Source organism: Brienomyrus brachyistius, chromosome 11 (genome assembly GCF_023856365.1).
Source record: "Brienomyrus brachyistius isolate T26 chromosome 11, BBRACH_0.4, whole genome shotgun sequence".
In the NCBI taxonomy this organism is placed as follows: Eukaryota; Metazoa; Chordata; class Actinopteri; order Osteoglossiformes; family Mormyridae; genus Brienomyrus; species Brienomyrus brachyistius.
The window spans coordinates 6,620,281-6,644,648 of record NC_064543.1 but is presented as its reverse complement, the minus strand read 5'-3'; the positions used below and the strand labels follow the sequence as shown (position 1 = coordinate 6,644,648).

Genomic DNA, 24,368 nt, shown 5'->3' with positions numbered 1-24,368 from the left:
CCATCCCCGCCTGAGTTGCGAGGCTTATAGGTAACAAACCGGTGGAGTGGATTCATTAAGTTCGGAAAAGTCATTGGGTTGTTGCCAAGTCTCAGTTAGACAGAGAAAGTGAAACTTACGGTCTGTGAGGAGATCCTTGATAAGAGGCCCCTTGGTGGATGTTCAGTAGACCAAAGTTGACAACGGTGGAGTTGCTTTCAACAGCAGTGGCAGCCAACCGGGCTGGGCTGACTAGCGGGCTGTGGTCGATAACCCTACCAGTGCTGCGTGGAGGGCGACATGAAGCAGACCAGAAAGACCTTATTGTAGCCGAGGTGTATTGGAGAATATTCCGACGGGACTCACGGTGAATATATCTCCGGCGAGGCTGGAATATAATGTCCAGGTGACGATGTAGTACAGCCGGCGGAGGCGCCGACTGGCGGCAGCACAGTCGGAGAAGCTCTGCAGCTGAGTATTGGAGTAACCGTGTTGCAGGTTGGTGCACAAGCAGCAGGGGAGACCAGACGATCGCGGAGCAGGTGTACATCCTGACAGTCCACATCGTGAACAAAACTCGGGCAAACCGGGTCATCCGCTATAAAACAGCCGCAGTAAGTCGCACCAGCGTTCACCGGCGTTGGAGTATCTGCGGAGGACAGCGGTAGCACCTTGGGCCAGCGTTGTGATCTCCAGACCAAGTCACAGCATTCGCCAGCATCAGTGTAACCGCAATATTCAAAAAAGTATCATAAACATTAAAAAAAATAAAAAAATTAATTAATTGGAGCTCGATTAAAATTAGCCAAATCAATAGTTCAATTGCAGTTCATTTATTACCGGAGAGCAGTGGCAGCAAATCGCACCAGTGTCCGCTCTGAATGTCTAGAAGATGTCTAGAAGGGTATAGCCCCAGTAATCCTACTCTCAGATGTACAAATTGGTACTTTTTTCCCCTCAAACGGGGAAGTACAGGGTACAAGGCCACTGCCCTGTTGGGCCTGCACTCCAACATAGAGTTGTATAACCTGGCCACTTGCTTAGACTGTGGAAATCGGGTTACTCAGAGGGAATCCCATGCCAAAATAGAGAAAAACATTCACCCACTCCCGCCCCCCCCCCCCCCCCCAAAAAAAAAGAAAAACAAAATCTAGGTTAGAACCTGCAGTCTTTGTCCTGCAAGACCAAAATATAAACAAAGTGCTGTTATGTATTGAGAAACACTTTATGATCGTGTATCTGTTTGGCTACAGAGCGAAGTGCAGCGATCTTGTGAGAGAAAAACTGACTAGACAGATATTTTTATATACAGCTTTGGAATATATATTTATATTAGTGCAACGGTACCTGTGTGTTTTGGACAGCTGGCACCCAAGAATACACTAAGGAGAATTAAGAGTTAACTTCAATATTATAAACATGTACTTGAACTTTGTGCTCATTAGATTAAGCAGAAATGCAGCCTACAGAACAGAAATGTCCGTTTAAAACGCACTTGATAGACAGGACAGGAGAACCACAAAAGGCTAAGAGGGGGCTGCTTGCAGATGGCCAGACCCATGAGATGAAGGCTGTACAAAACACATATGCCTCATACTCATAAGATGCAAACTGCATAAAGCAGATGTGCTACAAAGTGCACACCCTACACTAACCAGTTTGATCTAGTTCAGAGGAGGGGGGCGCAAACTATCTGTGTACCCCTATAAAAATTATGTTGGACCATTAAGTTCTTTGAGCATTTACCACGGAGACGTCATCGAAGTGGTTGCCGCCGAGCTCGGCAATAAAGCGACGTCATATTACGAAGCACCAGTTAAGTGTCATAAATTTCTACCACAAACATAGTACACAGTGATACCTGTACCCACGGGCGTAACTGGGCCATATGGTTCAACAAATATTGATAATGTTTATTGTACAAAATTCAATCAGAATTTGATAACGACATTTTAAATTTTAATGTATATAAATGTAGTATACATATTGTACATAGTACTATATTGTACATAGTGATTAACTGATCTAAAATTGATAAACACAAAATTGCTTAAATGCCTACAAATGCTCACACATAATACAGACACACACATACCAGATTATAAAATTATCTAACAAAGACCCTTCAACCTTTTTATTTTCAGGAATCTCAAAAGTACAACACAAATTGCTTCATTCCCCCTGTATCAGTGGTGTATAAAAAATTACAATTATTTGTAAGCATAAAAGAGTTCAAAAACATTGCAGGTGGCTCAATCAATCTAAATAAAATTAATGAAAAGAATGAGAAGCATGGGGTAGGCGTCTAACACACAAAAAAAATTGTAATTAATGTGAACACAGTACCTGCAATAGATATGTAATACAAAGGACTCCAGTCCTGGGGGGCTGGAGCACTGTACATTTTTGGGTTTCCCCTCATTTAACACACCTGATTCTCCTCCTTATGCTAATTACCGCACAGCTCTTGAGATGAATCATTTGTGGTGGAACAGGGAAAGAACTGAGCTACACAGGGCTCCAGCCCCCCAGGACTGCAGTTTGACACCCCTGTTGTAGAAGCTACCTACCTCACCCACTATTCCTTGTTTTCTTTATATTACAGATCTACTCCCCCTTCTACAGTGACCTTTCAGCACACTTCTGAAATTCACAAACACCACGAACTGCAAAATTTCACATGAAAACTTTAAAAACGGAAAAAAAGCATATAATCACGAATAAAAATAAAATCCAACTTTGAGGTCTATAGCCCGTGCCCTCTTAGAAAGTGTGCTGTCTTCCAACTCCATGATAAGTTTTTGTATCACCTCAAAGGTCTACCTCAGTTCATGAGGCCAGTCCAGGTTCAAGTTAGAAATAGGACCAAATAGCATGGCAGTCGCCAATGCCACGCTTGGTAGCCTCTGTAGCACTGCTTCGAGGACAATCCCAATGTCTTCTCTCTCACTTGAGTCGCTGTACTGGACGGTAAAAATTCCAGCGGTGGTATCCTCAATACCCGCCTGGATGACAGCTTCCTCTGCAGTCTGGAGGAACCAATCGTCTATTCGTTTTATTTGGAATATTGGTCTGGAATGGTCTCACGTGGAGGTGGGTGATCTTCCCAAACAAAAATCATAACACAAACGTTTTTAAGTACAGCCACAATCTGAAATGCTGTTTTTCTTCCCAATTTTAAAAAGTACGGTCAATATCCAGACTCAGACATGCCTAAATACTTACGTGTTAGCACTGTATAAAACACAATATTACATTAAAGACACTGTTTTCAACAGTTATTGAAAACCAAGTTAAACTTCACCTTAAACAGATACATTTTAAAGTTGTAATAAGTAGTCAAGTACTTATTAAGTAAGTACTTAGGAAAAAAAATGTAGAGTAGTAGATCCTTGACCTAAATTCAAGGTTGGGATGTAGCAGAATACTAGTAATAACAGTATGTATCTAGAATACAAAAATTAATTATCTGTATTCAGTCCACATTACATCTCAAACATCTCATGGAAAGTGATGCTTTCAAGTTGAAACTCAACCTAGCCAGTGATGTGAAGGTCCATCCACCAGCAAACCCAAACTCACACCGTTCTTTAATGAAATAATGCCTATTTTATTTTACAATATTTTTATATCTGTGTTGTAAACTACATTTTCATATAATTTCAAATACATTTGCAGAGCACTTAGACCTGTCAGTTTCTGCTTACATCTGCATTGCGTTCTTAACCTGAAGCCTTAATGCACAGTTACTGAAAACTCTTTAATTATAAATTCATTTGTCGTGGACTTCAGCCTTCTTAATTTTTTCCCCACTTCATAGAAATATTGAAATATATCACATATCGCCATTTAGTTAAAAAATATATCAAGAGAAGGACTTTTTTGCCCATATCACCCAGCCCTAATGTACACAAGATGGTTATTACCAAATCAGCGTTGCACAACACTCAACACTACACTGAATGCAACCCAATTTCTGCTCAACAATACATGATGTGTACATACCATTTACTCCCTCAATATGTGTGCTGGGTCCTATGGAGGTAGATTCAGAGTCCCTCGATGACACGCTCCCTTCCAAATTGTGTGTCATCATTCTGGAAAGAGACAATTATTTCATTAGTCTTTTTTTTTCCTCTCAAAATGCCATATATTGTAATGGATTAGGCTTGACAAATAAGTGGAGTGGTGTCACACTATTATGATTTTATTAAATGTATAATTGTTTTTTTAGAATAAATTCTTACTTGATCAATGGCTTCCTGGATGGTCTTTGGTCTATTGTCTATCACTCCACCTCGCCAAATAGCTTTCAATTTGTCTTTCACCACATCTACTGGGACTGTGGACACATTATAAACTGCTAGGTCAGATTTACCATAAAAGATGGAGAGTTTAGATGGAAGGCAATCATCAGCTGATGTTTTGAAGCTAAGGTCAGAGGTATGTTCCTGAAACAGCTGGGATGTTTAACAATCTGCTTGAAAAGACTGTGTTTGGCCTCAAAGCGCATTGTCCAATGTCTGCCAAGAGGACCAAAAGCACGGATCGTGAGAGGGTAGTGCTCTAAATAGTCATGCTTTCGTAGATGTCTGACACCAGGAAACTGCTCTTGATACCTTTGCCTATGATCAATAATCTTACATTCACGGTAGGAAATGGATTCATCGGTATATGCTGGTGCAACAGCAAGTTCAACAATCTCTTTCAAATCCATGAGCACAAACCATGCTGCCTCACTTTCTGGTATAAGCGGTCCTACCAAAAATGGAAGCAACCTCAGAAGGTCACCGGTTCACACCCCGCCTCAGCACGTCTGCTGCTCCTTGAGCGAGGCCCTTAACCCCCAGCGTCCTGGGTGCCACTACAGGTGGCAGCCCTTCGCAGACAGCTTACTCCACAAAGAGCAAGTTGAGGGAGGCGTAAAGACAATTTCCCCACGGGGATCAATAAAGTATCAGTTATTAAGTTCCTGTTTTCATGAGCGTTACCACCTATGGTTTTTCGACTTACAAAACCTGCTGGTATCGCATGTGGCTTGTTAGTTTTATCTGTCCACTTATAGGAAAAGGACAATATCAGCTCATCTAATGTGAAGAAACCTTTTGATATAAATAATTCAAGGCAGTAAGAAAGCCCTACTGGTATGATTCCTTCAAGAGCAAGATCAGAGGGACAGCCGCAGACAACATGAAAATAAGAGAGACGTTAAGATAAAATGCACTCTCGTTTAACCCTGAAGCATCTTTTGTTAGTCTCCTGCGGCAACTTTACATGACATTCAAGAAGCTCTGTTGTTCTTCGGTTAAGATGAGTGGGAACCAGACGGTAGGTTACCAAGTATCCAATAAACTGCATTAAGCTTGTGTTTCTTTCTAGAAGTGCCTAAAGGGTTACATGTTTCAAAATCATCCGCATAAAGTCCTAGTGATATTCTTAACTCATTGTTGTTCAAGAAAACTGTTCTCTTGAAAATACCAATTAGCTTTAGCAGACACTTTCAACCAGAGCGACTGACAATGTTTTTACATTAAGAAAAACATAATTTACCGCGTTTAAAATCCTAAGTGGTCTTACGGCTGCAGAAGACCTCTGGACCTTAATCTTCTCCCATGAAATGAAGGTTGAAAAATGCGGGGAAATTGACTGCAGTTCCCAACGTATGCGCAGTGCGCACTGACAGTATTTGACGTTGGCGGGGGAGGGGCATTCATTTCACTCAACGTGATCAAAACTTGTAGGACTACACATCTCCTGAGATTAATATAACTCCACTAGATTTAATTATGTTTAGGGGAGAAACATAAAATAATCAGGTAGGGTATATAAACTGCGAATCCAACGATCTCCCCGTTGTCATTTTTTCAGTGTAGTCATTTTTGAATAATTAATAAATTGCAGGAATGTATTCCCTTCATTTGGGAACGCCGCGCCGGACGGCTGTTTTTCCTGGCATCCTATGATCCCAATGGAAACATGGGTTTGCTAGCTTTGCCAGAGTAAGTAAACATACCGCTTCGTGTCTCTGGAAGGACACTTAACTTCAGGACCCACCAAAACAGGTTACAAATGACAAAACAGGTTGACTTACCAGATGATGCTTTTACCCAAAGCAAATCGCAACTTTTACCCATTTACACAGAACGTTCAGGTTCAAAATGAACTGCTCCAGTGTATTACGGCAAGAGATTGATTATTCTATTCATTTTTAGTGAAAACCCTGCTGTTACATATTTTCCAGGCGCTGCTTGAGATGTTTACTGTAACAAACAACTTGAACTGGAAGGTAGCTTCAGGCAAAGTCTGGTTCGGTGGTTCTGACTTTCGGTGGTTAGGTTTTATCTGCTGGTATACTGTCAGGAAAAAAAGTACCAATTTGTACCTTTGAGGGTACAATTACTTGTGACTGGGGCTGTACCCTCAAGGGTCTGCCATTTGTACCCTAGCTGTAGGTGTAGGTGCATTTGAGAAATTTTCGAAAAATGGGGGGGTACGTGGTAATGACCTGTAACACCTTCCTGATCACAGCCAACGATACCTGCGCACAGCACATGGTGACTGAAAAATTCAGCCAATCACAAGGTAGCCCTTGCGACCTGTTGGTCATTTTGCCATTTTCTGCCAGTCCTGCTACATTTCCCATATCCTCCTGAAGCATTTTAAAGGAAGTGTCCCAAAAAGGCTCTGAGACAGAACTGGAAAGTCCGTCACTGGGATGGTGTTATAAAACAGCCTCGACCGACATCATCTGTTAAGAAGAAGCTACTTGTGAGACTTTAAGGAGCTTACATGCAGATTCATTGTAAACTGTTTCAGATGTTCCTCAGAAGACCTCTTCAAAAAGGCCACGGGCAAGAAATGTCATATTGGCTGAAATAGAGTTTATTTCATGAACCGACATATTCCAGCTAAAACAGGTGCCTGCATATCTAGAATCAGGAATGTTGCTGAAATGATCCTTGACCTAATAAAATGTAATCCTGGGATCCTGCCCAGGAATGTAGGCCCGGCTCCTGGCGTTCCCACCTGCTGCAGGAGACAGAACCTAGTCGCCATCTAGGACTCACCTGTACGTCCCGAGGACTGAAGCGAGGCGAGGCTGCCGCGGAAACAGCCTCCTGCCTCATGCCGTCTCACGCCCACGCATCCAAGTAAACAGGAATCTGCCGGTTTTTGCCAGATCCTTTTAAAAGAAGAATACAGACAGAGTTCAAAGGCTGAATTTCCACCAGGGGAAACCTTGCCGAGATACAAAATTTATGGGCAGAAGTGCACCGCATGCGCCGAATGCTTAGATGGTCCACAGCGTGAGCTGCTAACACGCATGAGAAGATGTAGCAGAGCCCAGATCTGTGGAGAGCTTTGGGAACGAGCGAGAAGCTTTCACACGAAGCAGCTCAGCTGCTGGAGACATGAGGTTTCTCACCCCAGGATGGACGAGATTCACGGGTGATTTCAGCTATCAGTTGGTGTAACACTACCAATTGCTTCTTCTGCTGGTTCTGATTGGGCTAAAGCCTGGCTTTGATACGTATCTTGCTGCGGACCCAGGTTGTTTGTCTTTGGGTAAAAACACATGTTCCCTCTGAGGGTGCGTCTCCTACTTCATGATCCAGCACACAAACACGCGGGCTGCCCTAACACACCGGCCACGTTGGAGGACACGCGCGAGGCCACGGGACGGCCCGCTCTGGGATCATGTGGCAGCAGACATGCCTACTTAGTGATTTAGTGGAGGCTTCGGTTTTGAGCTACTCACAAGCCCGACAATACAGCTGAACAAAGAGAAGGGGGAAACGACAGGGAAAAAACGAAAGCAAACATCCTCAGTAGAAACAGATAATCAGTAAGTTATGTCCAGGACTGCGTCCCACCCAGCTTGTCCCCTGCCCCGATCCGCTCTTCCTGGCTCAGAATCCAGACACACCATGATCAAGCAGCCTGAGAACCTGCCACTGCCTTACGAGGTCCTGCTCGCACTGCAAAAGGGCGACACTGCACGCTGCCTGGCAAACTCTAAGGAATACACTCTTACTGACCTCATAATTAAAGTTAGCAACATTTTCATGTGCATTTTAATGCAGAGTAACCCTGTGCCCCGGCACTGGAAGACGGATGACGGATTAAGGAATGGATTGCGTTTTAATGCCCCCCTGCCTGCCTCATGCTGCCCCCCTGCCAGCAGACTCTCAGTGGGTGACTGACTAAAGAGCAGGAAAGCCTAAGGGGGCGTTTATATCATATCTGACTGCGGATAGACCAGCCACACGCCCGGTCTAGGTGAGGCCGGACCGGTTTGAGGGCCTGCCGCTACATTGAGTCACACTTACACCAGAACCACCATTTACCCAGCGCCGCAAGAGAATAATTGTCATGTCCTGCTCGTCTGATCCACCTGTGTGCCACGCCCCCTCGCTACCTCATGCAGAATCCCTTTGTTACCAGCTGTTTTTTGTTTGTTTTTAATTAGTCCTATGTATTTAAGTCCGCGTTAGAGTATGTTTAGCCAGTGCAGTCATTGACGTTATTTGTGGTGCAGTTGTCTTCGTGTCCTGCCTTTGATTAAGCCGACCTATTTGCCGACGTTTGGAGTCCGGTCCCTGCGTCCTCGCTCCGTGCCCTGGCGAACCATGACAATAACACATCACATCAGTCTCTGATGGTGCCCATTTTCCTACCACAACTGCCCGTTCAAACAAAAATGCAAATAATTCACAGTTGTGATTTTTCCACCGAACTAGAAATTCATTGTTAAATCTTCCACAGATTCGAGCTCACCCGACTTATCATCAGCTTTCTCAAACATTCACTGAATTATGCAAAGAAAAGTTCTATATATACCTGTAATATTGTAATTTTTTTGAAAAAGGGTTACTTCTGACTAGAGCAGAGATGGAATTTCTGCATGGATGAGAGAAGCGTTCGGAGAGCCTGGCCTGTACTTCGTCAGGAGCTCACATCCTGCAATGTGGAGAATGTGCAGGCTGGGTTATCTCGATCCTGTTTAACGGACATTTCAGATTTCGCAATGTCCACCTCTCCAGCCAGCCACATTCCGTTGTTCTTGGCATATTACTCCGCTCTACACGTCTGAATTACCAGAACACAACTGCAAGTTGTCCCCTGCCTTGTCGTCCTAACATTAGCTCAAAGCAACAGATTAAAAAAAAAGAAAGTTCCTCCATAAAATTAAGGCAAGATGTCAGGGAAAGTCAAGAAGAAAGTCAGGGGCTCAAAACAATAAAAATATTTGATGATAAACGTTGTGTACTGGCACAAATAAACAAGAAAGGCACATTCTCCCACCACCATTTCGGGCTGATTACTCACACTCAAAAACATCTCGAATACAGCTCAGCATGACATCTCTCAGGAGCATGTGTGCAGTGCATTCTGGGTACTTCAATCACAGAAGCTGTTCTCTCTGCCACACGCATGTTGCAGCGATGTTCTGACTTCCGTGGTTTAGCGCTCAGAGGACAAAATGCAATTATTCTAATGACTCCTTATCTTCACCTCTGTCATCTGGACATTTCCTGCACACCGCGGAAACGTATTTTGTAGAGAGTAGAGGGCTAGACTGCTACGCTTGTCATTTACACAGGTGCACAAAGCCGGCCAAGTGCTACTCCATTTAATTTCCTAGCCAGTTCATTTGTGCGGCCTCTGGAAAGGGCGAGCGTGGCAGGGGCGGGCAGCACGTCCCCACAGACGCGAGCTAAGGGTACGACGCAGCCTTCAGGCACCATAAAGGGCAGCTTAAAAACGAGGCCTAAAGACAGGCAACTTCGTCAGACGCATGTGCTGCCACATGGCAGGGCGGCAGTGCGTACACACCGACACCGAGGGTCCCCGTGTCAGATTCGAAACAGTAAAACCAAATTTTTTGACCAACTTATAACAAAAAATACTAATTAAAAAATATGTTAGTGACTTTCTAATAGGGGCATTTAAAAATACAGTTTCTGTAACTGGGAACAAGGGCATTAAAATCAACATGTCATGATTACTTGGTATTTATTTTAGAATTTAGTGATTAGTGGTCATTGCTGACACCACAGCACACAACGAAATGTGTCCTCTGCATTTGACCCATATGTAACAATATGACGTAGCAGGGGGGCAGCTAATTCAGCACCCGGGGAGCAGTGCTTGGGGGGGGTACCTTGCTCAGGGCACCTCAGTGGTGCCTTGGTGGTCGGGGATTCGGACCTGCAATCTTTCAATTACAAGCGCGCTTCCCTAACCATTACGTCACCCTAACCCTATTACCAAAAAAAAAAATCATATATCACATATATACACACACACACACACACGCAAAGACTTTTCCTGAGTTATGATGGGGTTACGTTCCGATTAACCTATTGTAAGGCGAAAATGCTCTTTAATACAGTACACTGAACCTAACGAACATCACAGTCTAGTTAAACATGCTCAGAACACTTACTTTAGTTTACAGTTGGGCAAAGTCATTAACACAAAGCCTATTATTTAACAAAGTGTTGAATATCTCATGCATTTTACTTAATAATGTACTGGAAATGAAAAACAGAATGGAACTGGAATACCCATCGTAAAGTCGAAATATCGTAACACAGACCATCATGATCTGGGCGCCGTCTGTATAAAGATATTTTTTTTAAAAGTCACACTTCCTACAAATCAATCCTTCCTGGAGAAAAGCCACAAACCTCACAAACGGCTCCAGCAGGCTTCCAGTGCATTTAGGGCCTTTTCATTTCGTAAACTCTGCACGGTGCTCCGTACCGCTCATACAGACTGTTTATCCACATTGTTTCCGAGTCGTAGCTGACAGGTCTGTACATTGACCTCTTAATGTTGTTCTTTGAAAACGAGGTCAAAAAAACAGAGGGAGTTAAATGCAAATGAGTCTGAATGTCTTTTTCCAAACTCCAGCGAGACCAAACACAAAAACATCCTAAGCTACCAAAGCAGCCAAAATGGCAAAAAAACACCTTCATGTCTAATTCCTGCCATACCGGAAGCGGCTGAATAAGGCCAGGTCGTGCAGCACGCCAACCCTGTCACCTGCAGCAACCCCAGCATCCCATAATGCACTTGGCCAGCTGAAAAACGGCATTAGAGAGTTTGCCCACTCTCTGTCTGTTCTGACTAGGTGGTGCGAGAAGTCAATGACCTCGTCCTCCATGCAGTGGACCACCTTGTATACCAAGTCACAAGTAGTCCAGGGTGGGAGGTGGGAGGCGAGGAGGGGGGGGGTGGGATACAGGGAGCCGTGACCCCAGAGAGGAGTGGGAGCAGGTCTTAATTCCAAAAGACCATGGGGAGCCTCTCTTACCTCCTTCATCACGTCCCGGGGCCTCTGAGGGGAATTGTTCAAATGTTTCATTTCAGTTTTGCATATTAATGAGCTTTGGGTTATGCCTGACAAATGGCTGCTTATCTTCTACTTTAGCACCGGAGCTATTTGCATTAGCCTTAGCTGAAAGATTAATGCGTGTAAAGCATGACGGCCTAATTGAATTTTAAACCACAGACGGTTCGGCAACAGAGAACTGTTAGAGAGCTCTGGGGGACTGTTTCTCCCCCCTCCGAGCGCAGAATCGGGCTTACGGGCGGCGTTTGCTGAGAAGTTAGACTTGGCCGATTGCTCAACGGCTCCAGGTAATATGCTCTCATAAACAGCGGGATGCTGTCCAATGCCTTTCAATGATACCGCCCCCTAGGGGCAGGGAAACAGGACCACATTTTATGATCCGGCAGCTTTGGGGATGGGCGGGGGGGTGGGGGGGGGGTGTTTCTCTCGGCAGCTACGATATCTAAGGAGCAAACAAACACCTGCCTGAGATGACTGCTGAGGGTTTAGTGCAGGCAGCCATTTCAGCCAAAGGAGAAAATGAAAACCAAGGAGAGAGAGCAGTCATAGGCGCTTCTTTTATAAGGGCTGCCAGAAGCCGAGGTCCTGTCCTGTCTGTACCGATGGAGGCAGGCAATCAGACCCAAGCTCACAGACTCATTAATCAACTGGAAAAAAATATATATCATAACGATGATTAGGGCTGCACGATAAATGCCAGTGCAATCACTGCGGCCCGAACGCCTCAAAGATCCTGCAGAACCAAGAGACCGATGGTGTAGCGAGACGCGGTCATTGATAAAGTTTCCCAAAATCCACAACTGTCGGAGTTCTAACATGCATCAGACGCCCCGTCCTTTGACATGGAGGCCACGGCGGCAAGTGTTCGCCTGGCTGCTCCGTCCACGCGACTCCGCCTTCCGAGAATCTACTGAGGCATTAAAGTTTCACATGGCCAGACGGCGCCTCCGCAATGCGGCCACCGGCACCTTCCGGTCTTTCATTTGCCGATTCCCTGGGCATCCGGTGGGGATGTGGCGTGGACGGCATTCGGGCCCCGCTCTGGGATACCGGGCACGCGTCCACCGTACGCTCTGGCTCTGTGGCAAGCCTTGGGGGGGTAGATACTTGGGGGGGGGCAGGAACACTTAGAAGGCCATATTGTAAGACAGCTCACAGCCAAGGAACTGATTTATTTGACCCATGGATCATGGCTCTGAGTGCCAGTCCCGAAGCAACGCAGGAGAAGCAAGGCCTCCCTGATGGTCCACAGCAACCCGAGACCCCTTGTGACACCGGCACCCACGTGACAGTCGCCATGACGATGACATGACATTCAGCCTGCCCTGGGTACCCTCAGCTCCGCCTGCGGTCCTGCTGACTGCGCCCCTGGGACACGTTAGCGGCTTGAGGACAGAAGGCAGGGTGCTGGCTCCTCGGCAGGCCTGCCGAAAACCACCGACGTGGATTTCAAAAGTAGCCCAAGCCACGTCAAGGGAAAGGAAAAGGGGTCCGTGGACAAGCGGAGGTGGCAACCACTGCCCCGACCCACCTGTCAAAAAGCGATCCACACATAGACTGCTGGGCCGGATCAGACCTGAAGAGGAGAAAGAACTGAGGAAAGCGGATTTAGGATGGATACTGATTCAGCCAGAAGTCCGAAGGTAACAGCAAAGAAAAACACTTTAAACATAAAAGATAAAGTTAAATGAAAAGGTGGATAATTATTCATGAGGCAGATATGAAGCACAGGTTAATGTCAATGTAAGAACGAGAAACACTGACTTAGCTGCATATGAAATCCTCCTGCAGAAGAAGGTTTGCCGGACATTGGCTCACCGGGTAGAGAAGGTCCTCGGTCTGTTTGCCATGATTCCCTTCTGGTTGACCGTCGAGTGAAGTACCTCAGCAAACCATTATGCAACTTAAGAGGACATAAGGACTATTCAATGCACAGCCTCCAGCACTGACAGAATGTCAATGGCACAGTGAATAGAGAAGGGGGGGGGGGGGGGCTTGGTGCAGGACAATATGTAAGGAAGTGATTCGTCTACAGGGGGCGCCAATTTCCAGCAGCAGCAGGTCTGACCAGGCAAAACTGGAACTGCCCAACCCCCCCCCCCAGTTTAAAAAACAGGATTGAGCGGAATGGCTGACCCTAAGCCAGCCCAAGGGCTGAGGTGTTGTTAGGGAAGGTGACCCAGAGCCTGGGCATGAATGGGGAGCAATGCATGATGGGTGGGCACTGTGCCAACACTCTGCCCATAGAAGGCTGTTGTGAGGCACAAGCAGAGCACAAGAGAGATGTGTACAGAAACACGCAGAATTAATGTTTCCGTTTGACTCCAGAATAACCCTCTGCCTCACCTTGCCCTCACCCTCCCGGAGACCTTAAAAAACAAACAAACAAGCTCTTCTTACAGTCCTATAAAAAGGCTCTACATCACATGATACAAAGAAACATGTTGTATTTTTAACATCCTCTACATCTGGCAGATTAAAGTATTAGTAAAATTAAGCTTAATTTTTACATATTTTTTTCCATACAAACAGAAAATGGCCAAATAAAGCATCATCAAACCATAGGGTGACAGTTAGGGTACTCTCTCAAAGGCGGCACAGCACGGTGACACACACAGCACGGTGACACACACAGCACAGTGACACACACAGCACAGTGACACACACAGCACAGTGACACACACAGCACAGTGACACACACAGCACAGTGACACACACAGCACGGTGACACACACAGCACGGTGACACACACAGCACGGTGACACACTGCACAGTGCTGTTACAGCAGTGCAGTGTGGGATGAGCTCCAGGCCCCCTGCACCCCCAACCAGGATAAGCAGCTAGATGATAAATGGATGGACAGAAATGTGACCAATACAGCAAACAAACAGGAAACACTCAAGGCAGCTGGAGCACAGCAGCAAGTCAGACCGCGGGGATTTAAGGCGGCTTAAGCCGGTCACCGTGTGAAGTGAAGTACATGAATGCAACAGACACCCATGAATCCAGTCTGTTACTGTAGTTGCTGCAAAAAAACCAGTTTGACACAGTAAGGTAAGATGGGTGAATGTGATACATGCAGCACTAAGTGAATCCAAGTGACCAGAATCCGGGTCTGTATGGGGCTCGGATTTAAACAGCAGGTTTTCCAAAGTTCAAAGCATTCATTTACCAAACATATAAACAACCAGAGATGGAAAGTTCCGGTTCAGAGAGTACAAATCCAGACCAAGATTTAGTTTCAACCAACAAGTTGAACACTCTGTGACTGTGACTCATACTCAGTTGATTAATGGAGACAAAATTTTGGATCTGAATTTGTACTTTTTGAACCTGTACTTCCCACCTCTGTAAGCAATATTCTCATTATTTGAAATGTAAAAATGAAAGACACCTGAGCATCAGAGAAAAATATATTTTCTGCAGCTCCAGAAATTCCCGGTTTTACCAAAAGCCAGAGGAAAATCTGATAAGTGGATGCTGGGAAATGCTCTGTGTTCTGCGTGTGAACAACAGTCCTGATCCAGTGGGCCCACAACGTGGGGAAAATCACCTTTTTATCCAGGCACACAGACTGGAGGATTTTAACACCACAAAGTTGAATCTTACTAACCCAAAACACCAAATTAGTATCTGGTACTGAAATAACAGCAAAATTAGAAGCAGATGAACTTATAGAGAGAGAAAAAAAAACCGTTCTGTAAATCACAGCCTCTTGCCTGGATCCGAAAGTGGAAAACATTAGTCCGCCGTAAGCATGGCCTGAGTTCAGACAGAAGCCGGCAGAAGCAAAGCAAATAAAATAACCTGAGCTGCTCAAATCGAAATTATCGTGTGGCTCTGGAATGCAGGACCTTTCATTGGTTTTGCAAAAGGCTGAAGCTGACTGTGCCGAGGGTGGGGCCGTGGAAAAAGGGGAGGGCTTTTGTTTTTAACAAAGTGAATTGTCAAAATAAGAACACACAATGGAAAGGAGGTCAGCCAGCCAATCCAGACATCAGGCTTCCATTTGGGTTTAAGAAAAGGCTAAAAGAGGGGTTTGTGCTAAATCAGCAACAGTTAGTTAACAGTTAGTTTGCCGCCGTGCCAGCGACTAAGGTTATATTCATGCCGAGAGCATGTGGATTACAGAATGTTGCAAACAGTTAAAATAATCTAAATATGATCCTAAGATAGGACAAGATGGTCCCAATGCTTGGAAACTGCCGGCCGCCCCATTTGTAAAAGCAGGGGTAATTTCCATCCATCTATCCACTTTCTGAAACTACTTGTCCTATTCAGGGCTGCAGGGGGTCCGGAGCCTATGGCAAAAAGGCAGGGAACAACCCAGGATGGAGGGCCAGCCCATCGCAGGACACTCACACACCATTCACTCACGCATACACACCTACAGGCAACTTGGTAACTCTAATTAGCTTCAGCATGTTTTTGGATTGTGGGGGGACACCGGGATTCCCGGAGGAAACCCCACGACGACATGGGGAGAACATGCAAACTCCACACACATGGAATCTCACTGGGGAACCGAACCCAGGACCCAGACATGTGAGGTAACAGCGCCGTCATCCCACCCCCAGGGGTAATTTCTGCAATTGTCCCATTTACTTTGCCATATTTTCATTACACAACCCAGGTCTGAGGTCTAATGAGCATCAGGCGGACACCACGATTAGAGAAGCGTCTTTCTAGTTTAGCGCACATTCGTTTCTTAGGTGTTCCGTCAAAACACGCTTCTTCTGTCAGGCATGCAGTCGGATTTACCTGCCAGTGCAGTTTCCCTCCGAAACACCCGCTTCCAGCTGCTGAATGACCAATAAACCCTGGACTTTACTGGAGAAAACACTTTCCAAAATCCTATTACTGTTAAAATGGGCAAAGGCAGGTAAGATGGGCATGGATTTGCTGGGGAAACGGATTGCTATTGACAAACAGTAAACCAGAGATTAATGTGAACGAGGGAGCAGCTATTCCTGGTTAAATGCCACAAACGCGGTAATTACGAATGTCTATGTATGTGTATAACATGTATAGCAAATAAGTAAACATTATAATTAATTTGGTTCTGCCTTACAGATGACACGGTCAGGGAGGTTATGTCACACATGGGCGTAACTTAAAAGTTTATTTGATTAATTAATAGAAGTAACCTAACATTTTATTTTTCAAAACCCCAAACATAGCTTAGCCACCATAACGGATTAATATTGTGCATACTATACATTATATACTTTGGGTATTTTAATTAATTCTGTAATAATTAATCCTTAGTTGATATGGTTCAATGTTCATGACTCTAGGAAAAACAGTCACAGTTAATTAATTAAGTCTGATTTACAATTATATACATATTTAAGCTTCATTGCCAAGCTAACGGCAAGACTAAAGGACAAGAGGATAGAAAAGAGACATGATTTGGTATCAGGGCCAGAAGCAGCAAAGTAAACGCGGTAAACTGGAGTCCGTCAGTCTATTCAGAGAGGATCCAACCTCATAACGACTTCAAAACGGTTTCTAAACCTGACTATGTACGCGACGTTTACGCAGCACGACATTTAACGTGTGACTCAGGTTCATCCCAAATTCAGCCACATTTCATGCGGTGTTTAGTGTGTTTACATTTGCCGACCGAGTCGACAGCAGCAGCCAATCAGACTGACGATTTATATAGCTCAGTGTTTCCCAACCCAGTCCTCGGGGAACCATAGACTGGCCGCTTTTTCGCTCCATCCTGGCTCCCTGCCAGACAGTCCACATTTTTGCCAGGAGCCTGGAGAAAGCAAAAACGTGGAATGTCTGCAGGCCCACGAGGCCCAGACTGGGAGACAATGATATAGTTCATGCAGGGCACTTCACTGCAGGGGTGGCCAGTCTTATCCACAAAGGGCCGGTGTGTATGCAGGTTTGTGGGGTAACCTTTAGGTCAGCTGCTCAAACCCAGGTGTGAGGACTCTTCAGCCAATCAGCCCTCTACTGAGGAAGTAAAAAAAGCACAAACACAGTGGCCCTTGCTGGGTAAAACTAGACACCCCTGCTTTACTGACAAAGCTCTGGTATCACTGCGAGATCCCCTTCTGGGCACGATCCAGTGAGCCCCACGACACGTGCACTGGCTCTTCACCCACGAGGCCAACCCACTGCCCTGTGTGTTTGAAGCAGACTTCTGTGAATGAGCAAACGGTTACCTTCCACATCACACACAACAGAGATGAACGCCTTAACACGACGACCACGGACAGGACAACGTCTGTGACTGGATTAAACACATCAATCCACATGCAAAGTCGTCTCTGCCGCGATAAACTAGGGCAGCAACACGCGCAGAATTAATGTTTCCCTATAAAAAGCATTCATAAAAAAAAACAGGTGAAACTGCAGAGCACTTTGACGTCGTGTCATTGTGGAAAATTAATATTTCAAGTGTGTAAAGATTAAGGGCCCTGGGTAACCTACTTCCTGAATTGCCCCGGGTACGAGGGGCCTGAAGGACTGTAAAGAAAAGTCCATCCATCCATCTTCTGTAACCGCTTATCCTATTCAGGGTCGCAGAGGGTCCAGAGCCTATACTGGAGGCTACGGGTGCAAAGGGGGGGGAACAACCCAGGATGGGGGGCCAACCGATTGCAGGACACACTCACACAATTTACTCACACATGCACACCTACAGGCAATTTGGTAACTCCAATTAACCTCAGCAGGTTTTTGGACTTGGGGGGGGGGGGAGAGAGAGAACCGGAGTACCTGGAGGAAACCTCACGATGACATGGGGAGAACATGCAAACTCCACACACAAGGAGCCATGACGGAGTCCCAGATGTGTGGGGCAGCAGTGCTAACCACAGCTCAAAAAAGTAACCAAAAATTAGCCAGACAGCAGTAGACAAAGGTAAGGAAAGTGGACTTTTCCAAGGAAAGTCTAGTCAACACAGAACTGCGTGAGGGTGCCAGGCTCGACCCCCCTCCACCCTCACGGCCAAATTCCCCTGCCCATGTACAGTGAAATGTGACACCTATACTGATAAGCTGTTTTTTTCCGATGTGGTAAGTGTGAAGGTATCAGTGTATGGAGGTTCTTCCCCTGAGCATGAGTGCCTGAGATCACCTCCATCAAACCACCATTTCAGACAGATGTACAGCTCACATGCTCAGTTTTTGTATTGCATTCTCTGTAAGCATTTACCTTTGTCAGAAGCGGAAAGTTCAGGTTCAGAGAGTACAGATCCAGACCAAGATTTTGCTTCAACCAGCCAGTTGAGCATAAAGAGTCACAGTCACAGAGGACTCAGCTGGTTGGCTGAAACAAAATCTTGGTCTGGATTTTTACTTTCTGGACCTGAACTTTGAACCTCTGCTTTCTGTCTTGTTCTGAAACTGGATGGCAGTGGGACTTGGATTAACTACAGCCCCGATTCCGGGAAGTGAATGTTTTCCAATAATCACTCAGGTTTGGGTCATCTCCTCCAGTAGGGAGGAGAAATCATATCTAATGTCCGCCAGCCAGCTGAAATACCATGAAGCTACTCAAATCCTGCGAGAGGCTCAAGAAATCGCTGCGACAGCACAGAACATCCTTAATTCAACCCTCAATTAATACTCTCCAGGCTTCTTAAAGTCCTTGTGCTATTCGTGTACAGGCTAAACTGTGCAATTATTTTCTTCGGGAATGTGTTTGCAGAACAAGTCGAGTTTTTAAGTCTATGTTAAGCAAAGCCATCACTCCATTTATACATTTTTGTTTCATGTTTGCTTCTATAATTACAATTTCGACTCCCTGAAGCAAAGCGGCAGGCAGGTAGAAAAATCAATTGTAATTTTAACAAAGACATTAGATTCGCCACATGTCCTGTCCTTATGAGGTCTTATCAAACGCAGTTGCGTAATAGAAGCAAAGAAATACCAGTCGGGCAGCCGGTTATATCTCTCCTCTCAACATGTCACGGCGTGACTGCACCACACCGGAAAAGCTCTTATTTGTACAACAACCTGGAAACATCAGAAACACTCATTTCTCATCCAGGATTTCTGTCAATGTTTCACACCCCGGAGGACGGATATGCGACCATGTCAAGCAAACGCGCACTTCGCGGAGCCGGAGTTTGGGAATCGCAGGGTTGCCAGATCCTAGCATCCGTCGTGACACACCTATGTTATTCCATTACAAACCTAAAATTAGCTACATCAAAAGCGTTGGGGTAGTTTGCAAACCTTGCAGACTATTTACACGGTAATAAAACTCTTACACACATATAAATGTGTGTGCAGACTCGAATTGAAAATCTCACTCCAGCCAGCTGACCGAAGTTGGCAACCCTGAGACCGGGGTCCACGGAGAGGGCAAAGCGTTGTTTAAAGTTTATCCGCAGAATCAATAAGCGGAAGGAGAGAACGATGCTTAATTTGGACAGAGATTAAAGGACGCCTTAAAAAACGTGAAATATCGCGGCAGGCGCTCGGAAAAACACTTAAGCGGCGTGATTTACTTTGGCTCTGTGCGGAGGACACTGACATGCGATGCCTGCTGCATGAGGAGCGACCACCGCCGGTCAGCATGCAGCGCATGCCCGGGAATGGGTGCCTTTTTAAAACACGGATCACCAGCAAAAGGCGCCTGTAAACTGGAAATGAAAGCGATCGGAAGCAGGAGGGCTGATGCAGGACTGTGCAGCTTGAATACGAACCGTTTGCGCCGTGGTTTGTAATGCAGTGCACAAGGCCTGGGAATTGCAGACTTGATCGCCTGGTCACACGCATGCGGCTTTTGGTTGGTGGGTGGGTGGGGGGGATGGATGACGGAAAAATTCCACATTAAACTCCAGGTTCACAAATATTTTTTGTTCTCAACTAAAACCACGGCCGCGTGACTCAAATCAATACACTTTTTGATTAAAAGCAAATAATTGAAACACGATTTAACGAATTAAGGCTGACAACTCAAAACACACGATGTCAAAGCCACTGATTTATTTAAATGTTTAGTAAAGCACCATGCCCTGGACAATGCGTGCCAAGACAAATACCAGTATGAAAGCTGGTGTGACACGCATAGTTATCAACGTATATCTGTCGCAGGATTAACAGTGATATTTGGGGTCATGTTTCAATGTTATTAATAATGTTATATTCCCGTCTGGTGCGGAGATGACTATCAACAGACGGCGTGGAGGGTAAGACTAAAGACACACGTAACTAGAAATACACCCTGCAGGTCGCCGCTTTGTATTCTCTGCAAATTCTATTTACAGAACATGATTTTTTTCCTGAAACTAAAAATGAGTTTAATCTGCCAAAGGCAACTCGCTTTAAAATCATTATGTTTTGCTGCATTCTTTTATTGGTTTTCGTTTTGCCGTGTGTAATTAATGTTTGCGTGTATTGCAGGACTCTACGCCCCAGACGAAGAGGAAACAAAACAATGAAATGTCAGCTTTGAATATAAATCAGATTTATACCCAAGAGTGTGACGATAATATCTTGCATCGACGGTCTCTCCCTAATCACCTTCATCTTCTCCAGTATTCTCTGTGTGTATTAGTGCTGTCTGCAGCTCTGCTGGCTGTAGTGAAATTCTGCCTTTTAAATTATTCACAGGCTGCATAAACAGAATGGAAGCCCAAAAACAGGCAGATAAAAATAAAGACTGTTAACAGTAAATAAAGACTGATAAAAAAACAGTGTAAAACCGGTCACGGTGTAACTACAGATTTACAGTAGTCTCTCCAAATCTAATATCCACGATCTAATCTAATGCATCATTTAAAAGTACAAAATGAACTTTGCGTACAAACTCGGACGTAATAACTGGCAACTAGAAGAAATGATTTAGGTGCAGTGGTGATATTTGCTGTTCTACTAAGAAATGCCTGCACAACAAAATCAAAGACAGTTGTCTCAGGTCGGGGACTCAAAGAAGCTTGATACATTTACATTAATACTTTAAACTGGCAAGAGTGTAAATGTGTGTGTGCCATACACGGAGCGGGGGGTGGCAAGAGCCGGCCGTGGTAGTCCTAGACTGAAATCTGCCCATTGGCCACCCCCGTCGTGTTCGCTTTTTTGTGGTTAATCAGACTTCGATTTAAAAACTCTTTTTACTCCGTACCTGTTTCTCGGTATAGCTGATGATGATAAAGAATAAACTCATTACACTGCTGCGCTAAACATGTGCTCTCAGAACAGCAGCAATGCAGACGTTTGGGAATCTTGTACTTAGTGTACGCTTGTTACCTTAACCGCAAGGAATTGATATATTAAATGTTTATTTGATAATTCCACCACTGCCTGAATTATAAACAATGTAGAGTTATAGCCTCTATGTACCTTAAACGTTCGTTTATTTTCTAGATGCCTTATATTCATATTTAGATTCATATGCCGCCCCAAAGTGACCTCTGGTCCCGCCCCGGTCACCCCACTGAAAATTTCCTGGCTCGGCCGCTGGTGTGTGTGTGCTGTGAAGGACTGCCGTTGTGTCCACCTGGTCCCCAGCTCTGTACCCTCTTCTTCCTCAGATTGACTTCAAGCTCCCTGCTCTCCTGCACTGTATAAGCGGTTGGGAATTGATGGAAGGGCAGATATTACACTTCACTCCTATCTGGGAAATAAAAACTGAGCTCGAACGTTGCATTTTCTCCTTTAACCAGATAGATCACAACCTTCCGGTAGAACATCACGTAAAATGGAAAAGCTGTCTTTAGAAAATACCCAGAATATTCCTCCTGAATAAGAACCACTCATGCACGTCTTTTCAATTTGTACGGATTTTAGCCGCTCAATCCTGCACAGCCTGCAGATCCAAGACCAGCCGGAGGAGAGTTGACTTGTGTGAAATAGGCCAGAGCCCTGAGCGTCAGTGAAAAGCAACTGAAATCTTGTCTTCTGTCAGGATGCCATAATGACCACCTCAAATTTGTATATAATGATGAAGAAAAAGCACAAAGATCTGTTTAATTCGGGTTAGTAATGGCAACAGTGTGAAACCCATTCTTCTAGACTATTAAGGTAAAATTGAAGTTACTACCAAGCTGACAGTGAGTTGTGGCATCACTTAGCAGCTGTCTTGATTGCCAGACCAGGCTGAAATCCCACGCTTACCATCACTACTGATGTGATAGTTTCCTATGAATTGCTGGCCTGGTTGCCAGGGGGTAGGTACTTCCCAGGAAATCCGCTTTCCCATGTATGTCGGAACCAGCTGTGTTTTTTTTTGAGTTCCTCCAGGACCCGTGACTCAGGGGTAGCGACCCACCTCATGATCCGAGCCTGCCAGCCTTGCTCCCGTATGGACGCACGGATCATTTTCCAGCGGCTCCTGCCCACCGCTGTGCCTCTTGCGTCCCGGATGACGTCCACGATAGCCCTGCAGCAGAAGAATGTTGCATATCAAGCTCTCTGAAGGCACGGTGAATGAACATGTAGACAAAAACTACACACCCATCTGAGCCACAACTGAATGCTGTTCTTCTATATGTAAAGCCGAGTTCCTGACTCTCTGAGGTCGTAAAAGGTCTCTGGGCATCTTTTGTAAGAGTAGAGTGTCCTGGCTAAAATTGCCCACTATGGCCCTATCAGATCTGGCCTCCTAATCATCTAGTATCTAACTGGTGAATTCTTGCCTGCCCCTTTATCACCTTAGCTGCTGTGTGGTGAGCGTACTGGTGCACAATGGCTGCCGTTACATCATCTAGGTCGGTGCTGCACAGTGGTGCTGGTTGAAGCGGCTCCCCATTGCTTCTGTAAAGCGCTTTGGGTGTCTTGAAAAGCACTATATCAGCGTTTCTCAAACTTATTTGTCCTGGGGACCAGTCATGTCAGGCTTTGGGGCTGCAGGGCCCTGCATGAACGACCACCCCAACCCCCCACAGATGGATGGATGAATGGATGGGTGGATGGATGGATGGATGGATGGATGGATGGATAGTATTACTATTTTTCTTTTTCTTAATAATAATAATAATAATAATATTATAACTGACCTGATCTGACTGAATTTTGACTGGTGCAGAAGCGAGGCTCCGCGGACCGGCAGGAACCCTCTCAGGGACCAGCAGGAACCCTCTCACGGACCAGCAACGGTACACGGCGCATAGTTTGAGAAACGCTGCCCTGTATAATTCTAACATCAGGTATTGATCAAACTTTCCAATGCAGAAATATGGAGATGCAAGCAAAAAAGTGTTCATTAATGCATCAAATGGAACTGCGTTTCAAAAATAACCACCACTTCTGTCCCTCTTTCCCGCACTTCCGGGATGTCCGAGTTAGCGCCGGTGCTTCTGGTCAACCAGTCAGCAAGGTTTATCACTATCAGCCAGTAGTTTGTGGTAGAACAAAACATACCTAAGCTGTGTCCCAATTCAAGGGTTGCAACCTTTCGAAGGACAAGGTGTACGGAGGCGTGCCCTTTGTAGGGATTTACTGCTTGACTGTCATAAGCACAAAGACAGGGACATCCTTCCCTTGCAACCCCACCGTACCAAACTTACAAGAACATTCTGGTAATTCAAGTGTCGCAATTTGTCTGCGAAATTTCTCAAATGTCACTGTGCAATTTCACAGAACATGGTTGTTATGTGAAACCATGCATGGCAGCAGTGATGTTTGGCATAATAACTATAAAAAACATTATAATTGATTAAATACAAAGTCATTTCTCACGTTCTTAATCAGTGGACACATACAGCATCCCAGCTCCTGGAAAGCACATGACACGTGTAGTTATGAATATAAATGAACAGCATTTAAACCTTCGGTCTTGACGGCTTGTTTCAGTGTATGCAGACCAGGGGTCCCACACTCTTTCAGCTTGCGAGCTACTTATAAATGACCGAGTCAAAATGATCTACCTACTATACAAATGCAAAACATATATTAATTTATAGATATAGTGAATATTCTTTACTGCCTCATGCCCATTGCTTCCGGGATAGGCTCTGGACCCCCCGTGACCCAGTAGGATAAGCGGTTTGGAAAATGGATGGATGGGATTTCGCTTTGGGGGAAATAAATCATTTAACTGAACTGGGATTTTAGT

General features: G+C 45.1%; 1 long non-coding RNA gene across 1 annotated transcript; it reads right to left on the bottom strand.

Annotated features, from left to right (window-relative positions):
• Positions 1-1,998: 1,998 nt before the first annotated feature.
• On the bottom strand, positions 1,999-20,105 carry LOC125704148 (uncharacterized). Its single transcript, XR_007381037.1, has 4 exons — positions 20,017-20,105; positions 7,047-7,162; positions 3,985-4,076; positions 1,999-3,081 (listed from the first exon to the last, which is right to left on the bottom strand). It is a non-coding gene; the product is annotated as an uncharacterized LOC125704148 (long non-coding RNA).
• Between the last annotated feature and the right edge of the window lie 4,263 nt (positions 20,106-24,368).